We start from the raw sequence: 9,410 nt of genomic DNA on the forward strand, positions 1-9,410 counted from the left end.
AATAATTAAATCACATGACTACAAATAATGGAAATCTATCTCAACAATGTGAATAAATGCCTGACTCCTCTTATTTCTTATGCAACAGCAGTTTGACATTGTGTTTAGGTACAGCTTGACAATTTTATTGTCAATTTAAACAAAATGGTAATATATTTTAGAGATATGAGACAGATTTGCACAATTTTATCAGTGTTAGGCATAACATCATGACCACCTTCCTTATATTGTGTTGGTCCCCCTTTTGCTGCCAAAACAGCCCTGCAACTGTGCTGCACTGTGTATTTTGACACCTTTCTATCAGAACCAGCATTAACTTCTTCAGCAATTTGAGCTACAGTAGCTTGTCTATTGGATCGGGCTACACGGGCCAGCCTTCGCTCCTCACGTGCATCAATGAGCCTTGACCACCCGTGACCCTGTCACCGGTTTACCACTGTTCCTTCCTTGGACCACTTTTAATAGATACTGGCCACTGCAGAGTGGGAACACCCCACAAGAGCTGCAGTTTTGGAGATGCTCTGACCCAGTCGTCTAGTCATCACAATTTGGCCCGTGTCAAATTCTGTTCAAATCCTTATGCTCGCCCATTTTTCCCACCCACTAACAGGTGCTGTGATGAAGAGTTAATCAGTGTTATTTACTTCACCTGTCAGTGGTCATAATGTTATGCCTAGTCGGTATAAAACAGTGTAATTGATAAATTTTGTTGGACAAAGAAAATAATCTGTCTAGAACTGTCTAGCACATGCCTGCCACCTGACTGACATTGTACCTGAGCCACACCTTACTGCTCTGAAACCTGGTCAGTGAACTAGTGTAACTACACAAGCTACTTGATTTCATATATTCGTATGAATAAGACATTTCTCTATTATATTAAAAAAAGGAAAATCATGTAGAATGTAGCTGAATGCTGTAAAGTTATAGGGGAAGTCATCACAGTTTGATACTTGTATACTTTTACCCGCTTAACAATTTGTGTACGTATTTACAAACTGTTCAGGTAAGGTAGATATTTACAGCATTTCGCTGATGAATTCATCCAAAACAGTTGACTGGGACTGAATACAATGTGAGCAGTTGAGGGTTGAGGGCTCTGCAGGGGCTCAACAGCGGTGGGACTTAGACAGTCCTTCAAATGATACACCTGTACCTTATCTACTGAGCTTACACAGAGGTCCATTTTTATTAACTTGGTCCATTGGCTTTATTGCTCCAGGCAAATCTAAAGATTTAGACAAGAAGTGTCTTTTTAAAAGATGCTGAAGCATGGCTTTATGATGTTTTATTTGTCTTCAGTAGACGTATCATTATGTCTGAGGTGTATATATATAGTGTATATATATATAGTGTATATACGTATATATACAGTGATCAGCCATAACATTAAAACCACCTTGTTTCTACACTGTCCATTTTATCAGCTCCACTTACCATATAGAAGCACTTTGTAGTTCTACAATTACTGACTGTAGTCCATCTGTTTCTCTACATACTGTTTTAACCTGCTTTCACCCAGTTCTTCAATGGTCAGGACCCCCACAGGACCACCACAGAGCAGGTATTATTTAGGTGGTGGATCATTCTCAGCACTGCAGTGACACTGACATGGTGGTGGTGTGTTAGTGTGTGTTGTGCAGGTATGAGTGGATCAGACACAGCAGCGCTGCTGGAGTTTTTAAATACTGTCCACTCTATTAGACACTCCTACCTGGTTGGTCCACCTTGTAGATGTAAAGTCAGAGACAATCGCTCATCTATTGCTGCTGTTTGAGTTGGTCATCTTCTAGACCTTCATCAGTGGTCACAGGACGCTGCCCACGGGGAGCTGTTGGCTTTATGTTTTTGGTTGGTGGACTATTCTCAGTCCAGCAGTGACAGTGAGGTATTTAAAAACTCCATCGGCATTGCTGTGTCTTATCCACTAATACCAGCACAACACACACTAACACACCACCACCATGTCAGTGTCACTGCACTGCTGAAAATGATCCACCACCCAAATAGTAAAAACTGATAAAATGGACAGTGAGTGTAGAAACATAGAGGTGGTTTTAATGTTATGGCTGATCAGTGTATTTATATATTGATTCGGAGCTTCAGGAATCGCAGTGTATCGCAAGAATACTGTATGACAATAACCTATGTAGCATGTGTATAGCATCGTTCAGTATTTAGTTTTTCATAATTCTATACATTTGTCCTAAAGAATGTGGAGTGGATTATGATTGTGTGTGTATCTTCCATACGTGATATATTTTTCAGTTAGTGTGAAAGTGAAATATATACTGCTGGGCAAAAAAATGGGCCAAACCTAAAATTCATTGTAATCAGAAAATTAGCAAGAACTAAGAAAATGCCCTCTTGAGACCTGTGCCATCTTGTCACTGCTTGTTGCTGCAGTGAACTGCATTAACACGTGTCTGGGTGTTCATGTTTGGTTTGGTCATTTATTTTTGCCCAGGAGTGTACAGTCCTGTTTAAATTGTCTATTTTGATTTCCTCTGTTGTTACATATTTGTTAGGGTGGCACGGTGGCTCAGTGGGTAGCACTGTGTCCTCACAGCAAGAAGGTCCTGTGTTCCCACAGTCCAAAAACGTGTAAGTGAACAGAATTTGGAGATACAAAATTGTCCATGACTGTGTTTGACATTAAACTTGTGAACTGATGAATCTTGTGTAACCAGAAACTACCGATCCTGTCATGAATGTAACCAAAATGTAAGACATGATGTAAAAATCCTAATAAATATATAAAAAACATATTTGTTACTACATAATTTTACTGATTTAATATAATAATATAATTTTTGCAATATTTTTAGAAAAGCACTAAAGTTTTATTTATTTATTAATTTTTTTTGGTTGGTTCTTTCTTTTACACTGCTGGTTTATTTTATTTTGCCTAATGTCTTTCATAGTGTGCAGTCATAAACATTGATCTTAGAGAGACTCAGTTTTTCCAGGACAAGGTGTCACTGAACTCATAGCAGCCCTGCAATTCCTGGATTTTGTATACCATCATTTATTTAATTAAAGCCTTGCAGTCCTTATTTATTTATTTGAACATCTCTTTAAATTGTGGTACAGAGTTCTTGTTGAGGGTGGCATGGTGGCTAAGTGGGTAGCACTATCACCTCACAGCAAGAAGGTCCTGGGTTCGATCCCCAGACGGGGCGGTCCGGGTCCATTCTGTGCAGAGTTTGCATGTTCTCCCCGTGTCTGCGTGGGTTTCCTCCGGGAACTCTGGTTTCCTGCCACAGTCCAAAAACATGCAGTCAGGTTAATTGAAGACACTGAATTGCCCTATAAGTGAATGGGTGTATGTGTGTCTGCCCTGCGATGGATTGGCATCCCGTCCAGGGTGTTACTGTGTGCCTTGCGCCCATTGAAAAGCTGGGATAGGCTCCAGCGACCCTAATTGGATAAGCGGATAAGAAAATGAATGAATAAGTTCTTGTAGAAATGTTGACAACGTGCTGTTGATGCTAAGGTTCTAGATAAGTGGCATTTATTTTCTTCGAGTCTGGCTGCATTCAGTTATCTAAGCTGGCATTACATTTAGTAAACTAGTAATTTAGTAATCAAGGAAGCAATCATGCAGTGTTTATGTTGAATACATTCCTTCCTTCAATAAATGTAACTATGTTTTACAAAATGATCTTGTGTGATAGTCTTTTTGTTAAATTAATACAAATGTACAATAACAGGGGCAATAAGAAAGGGGTACACACACTAGTATGTAATCACATGCAGTATGAGACAGATAATGCTACAGAGTGGCACATTAGAAAAGTGGCACAACAGAAAATCATTGGCCCAAGTTCAAACTCTGACCATGCCATAGCTATGTATGGATGGTAGTCTTAAAGAGCATGAATAATCCCTTTATTAGTCCCAGTAGTGCCACCTTTTCAACATCAGAACTACTTCAGTCAGAATCTACCAACTGTAACGAGTTAATCCAACAACCAGGTATCAGCAAATGGCCACTAGAGGTCACTAAAGGTTAGAGACAGTGCTTACTGAAATAATGTAGAAATTACATTATTTCTACCCCCCCCCCCCCCCCCTAATCTAGTCGTGTCCAATTACCCTGATTCGACCCTTCACCGCTGACTGAGGACGCCTCTCAACTGACATACGCCCCCCTCCGGCACGTGCAGTCAGTACAGACTGCATTTTTCACCTGCACGGGTCGAGTTCATACACTTCACGGGCACTGTGTAAGGAGGGCCACACCCCCATCAGCATTATTCCTCAGCCCTGTGCAGTCGCCGCAGTTGCACCAGTTATGAGGACCTATGATCAGACTTTCTTACCCTCTAACCCTGAACAACAGCCAGTCGTTGTTCATGCTGCCGCCCAGCCCAGTCGGAAAGGCAGAGCGGAGATTCGATACAATGTATTCGAAACCCCAACTCTGGTGCCAAAGTCTGTGACACCTGCTAAGTCACAAAAACTAATAAGTTGCCGACAACGCCACCTAGGAGTGTAAGGGCCCTAGGAACTCTAATTAGAATGTTTTAACCAGAGGTTAAAACAGGGTTTTTTTATTTTATTTTATTTTTGGTTCCTTTCAACACAACATGTTCTTTTTAATCTGGGTGGTGAGCAATTCAAGACAGACCATTCAATCTTTTAATCCACAATTTATTAACAATACCCATCAAAATACAATACATACTTTATAAAGACTGCAGTCTCAGCTTAAAAATATTCGACACAGCTAAAACCAAAGTATTGTATTAAACCTTAAATACCCCTTCCAGGGCAAGTATCAATACCCAAGCTAACGACGAGAATATTTCATATAACAATACTATTTCTAGTCTCGAGACCAGTTACTTAAAGTCCACCTTACTGGTTACCCGCAAACACAAGGCAAAAAGCACCCTCAGCAACACAGTCCAAATCTGCGGCCAGTGACATACTTTACCGCTGCGCCACCTGTATGTGTTTATTCTTAATGTCATCGACTGGCACTGTGTCTCCTCTGAACCATGTGGCTACAAAGCTGTAGAAACATTCATTTCTCCCTTTTTAATAATTCTTTATCAACTCATTCGTTGTCATGTCAGTGTAGAAACGTGCAGGGTGAGAGAAGGATCAGCAGAAGGATCAGGACAGAGCTGGGCAGGATCAGGATGCGGTATAGGAACTGGGTGGCAAAGCTACCTGAAAAACTTGTCCCACCTGCAAGCGCTTCCAGACTGTAACGTAGAGTGAAGTGCGCATGCTCCAGCCGGCAGGCCGGGTAGGGCTGAAGTGCATGAGCGTGTTTGCGGCGTAAGTCTAATACACACTGCTTGTATTCCTCTCTCTATAACATTAATACTAATACTATTGAAAACAGTGCATTTATGCAGCGCGGATCTTACCGAGAACAGCCCAGAACATCTGTGTATACAGGCTAAATGTGTTGGCATCCTGCATGCGACACACACACACACACACACACACACACACTGGAACAAGAACCTGTGCCCGATGCGGACTGCAGTAGAGCTTAGAAGAAGGACGCAGTCTCTCTAACATCTAACAACTCCATACAAAGGTAAGAAACCCAATTTCTTTTCATATACGTGCTTTAAATACAAGTGTGCGTTCCTGCAAATGGCCACGAACATTTCAAAAGAATGTGCTGTTTAAAAAGCACCAGTTTTATTACTACATCAAGGCTATAGGTTGCATTGGCTAGAACATGATGCACATCAATTCATTAACATTTGATGGGTCCCTAATTACTGTTTTGTCGTGATGTGCCAACATGCTGCTTCTCTTTGCAAAGGTCAGTAAATAAATGTCAGTATAGAATTAAATATAAATGTTTAGTCTGTGATGTTCACCAATCCTGTTTTTACAATAAAAACACCCCAGACAAGTTTTGCTGTACTCGATACAGTATTTGTCTCACACCGGTTGAATGAGATATGGAGGTCATGCCTGCTGCATTCACTCAGTGCCATCCTTCATCTTGTAAATAAACACTTCACACAGGGTCCATACCATATTCTTTTCTCTTGAGTTTGTGTACGAATAGAAATATGACATGTTGTTAATGTCCTCTCTGTGCAAGGTCATTGAATACACTAAATGTTTGTAGATGGATGCTTAAGCGATTTCTTTGATCAGCAGCCTCTGTGTTACAAAACAATTGCTAGACAAGTTCTTTGGAGTGTATAGTCGTATCTCACCAGTTGAATGAAACATGGAGGTCATGTCTGCTGCATTCTCTTAGTGACATCCTTTATCAGATCAGTATGTCTCCTGATGTGGTAAAGTAGCCGAAATACCTTCTGGATACCTTATCCCTCTTTGCTACATTTCCACAAGTCAGATTTTTATCTAGACTCTTTGTGAGGTCATGAACTTTAAACTCGGCTTTTTCTGGGACCGGTTGTGATGGTATTAATGCATTGTTGCGAAGACCTCGGAAAGAATCATTATACTGGCCAATCCTGGATAGAATCACTGCTGTTCTGAAGTTTTCATTTTGGACTTATACACTGATCAGCCATAACATTAAAACCACCTCCTTGTTTCTACACTCACTGTCCATTTTATCAGCTCCACTTACCATATAGAAGCACTGGTGGATCATTCTCAGCACTGCAGTGACACTGACATGGTGGTGGTGTGTTAGTGTGTGTTGTGCTGGTATGAATGGATAAGACAGCAATGCTGCTGTAGTATTTAAACACCTCACTGTCACTGCTGGACTGAGAATAGTCCACCAACCAAAAACATCCAGCCAACAGTGCCCCGTGGGCAGCGTCCTGTGACCGCTGATGAAGGCCTAGAAGATGACCAACTCAAACAGCAGCGATCATCTCTGACTTTACATCTACAAGGACCCCTCAGTCAACCAATCTTTCACGAATATAAAACTGAGGACTTGCATATGAAGATAAATAAAACAAAAATGAAACAAGAAAGACTATGACTTGGAAAAATAAATAAAAAACTTCAATGTTCCTGCCATGAATGTAACCAATGTGTTAACATGGCGTTAAACAATAAAACAAACATACAAACAAACATCTACAAGGTGAACCAACTGGGTAGGATGGTCTAATAGAGTGGACAGTGAGTGGATACGGTATGTAAAAACTCCAGCAGCGCTGCTGTGTCTGATTCACTCATACCAGCACAACACACACTAACACACCACCATCATGTCAGTGTCACTGCAGTGCTGAGAATGATCCACCACCCAAATAATACCTACTCTGTGGTGGTCCTGGGAGAGTCCTGACCATTGATGAACAGCATGAAAGGGGGCTAAAAAGTATGTAGAGAAACAGATGGACTACAGTCAGTAATTGTAGAACTACAAAGTGCTTCTATATGGTAAGTGGAGCTGATAAAAAGGACAGTGAGTGTAGAAACAAGGAGGTGGTTTTAATGTTATGGCTGGTCAGTGTAGCATATGTGTCCTACCAGCAGATATAAATGTCAAGTCTGCTTCATTTCACACTATGATTCTTTAAAGAGTAAATGAACACTTTTTAGAGGGCACATATTATCTTCACTTATACAGCTCACACATGTTCTTCCACAATATTAATAAAACAGCAAGTCAATGTGGTGATAATGGTTGACCTTGTAGATACAAATTGTTTATGATCAGTATGCTACATGGTGGTATTCTTAGAAATACTAGGTTCGTTTTTGTAATTAAATGCCTGTAGACAAGTGGTATTTTTGAAAAGTGCCAGATTCAGTTTTGAGTAAGCCTACTTAGTAAATTTTCCGAAAGTAGTTTTAAAAACTTGATGAAAGACTTGTGCATTCCTCAACAGATGGGTGTATCTTGCATTCTTTTGTACACGCTGCTACTGATGACACCAGGTTGGTGTGATGGTCTTTAAAGTTAAATGAAAGGTGCACAGTAATGACCAGATGACAAGTTGTCATTCTGGTTTTGAAGCACAGCTGTCTAAAAATGCCTCTGATGAATAGCTTACTCACTCACTAGGATTGTACAAGGGATTGTCCACAATACTGTTGCTTACAATGTAAAAGTCCTGTTGAAACCATTTCAACACGTTTGCCTGTTTACTTAAACAGCAGTTTCTTTGGATATGGCAGTGAACATTTTAGGACTGCAGCTAACGATTATTATTTTAATAATCAATTCATTTGTCAAAGCCGCCTCCCCCGATTAATTGATTATTTGCTTGATTTGAACAACTGACAAAAGTACAAAGAAAAAATTTTTAATCTTTGTATCAATGTAGTTCCTGGCCAGCTTGATTGTAATATGTAAATACAAACAAATGTTTAACGTTTACCACTGCTATTAGTTACACGTTTTAATTGTTTGGGAAATGAGGAAACTAAATTGTTGAGCTTTTGCAAGTGGAATTTTATTTGCCTGTTCTTGCTTCATACAAGACAAAAGCTGCTCAGCAGTCACGCTGGTTAGCATTGTCTGATTCTCCTTTTCAGTGAGAAACAGATCTGGACTGCAGGCAAGCCAGCCAAGCTCATGCACTCTGTGTCTAATGTATGTGTGCTGTAACTTAAATATTCTATTTTCATCCTAATTTAGCCCATGTTTCAACTTTTTTGAGTATGTTGCAGGCATCAAATTCAATATTTGTTTATAATTACAAAATACAATCAAGTTGGTTAGCCAAAACATTAAAAGTTATGTATTGTATTAAAAAGAATAGTAGTAATAGTAGTAGTAGCATGCAAGCATTTAATATATATGTCAAAAAGACATATACAGTGTATCACAAAAGTGAGTACACCCCTCACATTTCTGCAGATATTTAAGTATATCTTTTCATGGGACAACACTGACAAAATGACACTTTGACACAATGAAAAGTAGTCTGTGTGCAGCTTATATAACAGTGTAAATTTATTCTTCCCTCAAAATAACTCAATATACAGCCATTAATGTCTAAACCACCGGCAACAAAAGTGAGTACACCCCTAAGAGACTACACCCCTAAATGTCCAAATTGAGCACTGCTTGTCATTTTCCCTGCAAAATGTTATGTGATTTGTTAGTGTTACTAGGTCTCAGGTGTGCATAGGGAGCAGGTGTGTTCAATTTAGTAGTACAGCTCTCACACTCTCTCATACTGGTCACTGAAAGTTCCAACATGGCACCTCATGGCAAAGAACTCTCTGAGGATCTTAAAAGATGAATTGTTGCGCTACATGAAGATGGCCAAGGCTACAAGAAGATTGCCAACACCCTGAAACTGAGCTGCAGCACAGTTGCCAAGATCATCCAGCGTTTTAAAAGAGCAGCGTCCACTCAGAACAGACCTCGCGTTGGTCGTCCAAAGAAGCTGAGTGCACGTGCTCAGCGTCACATCCAACTGCTGTCTTTGAAAGATAGGCGCAGGAGTGCTGTCAGCATTGCTGCAGAGATTGAAAAGGTG

This window comes from Trichomycterus rosablanca, chromosome 10 (genome assembly GCF_030014385.1).
Source record: "Trichomycterus rosablanca isolate fTriRos1 chromosome 10, fTriRos1.hap1, whole genome shotgun sequence".
In the NCBI taxonomy this organism is placed as follows: domain Eukaryota; kingdom Metazoa; phylum Chordata; class Actinopteri; order Siluriformes; family Trichomycteridae; genus Trichomycterus; species Trichomycterus rosablanca.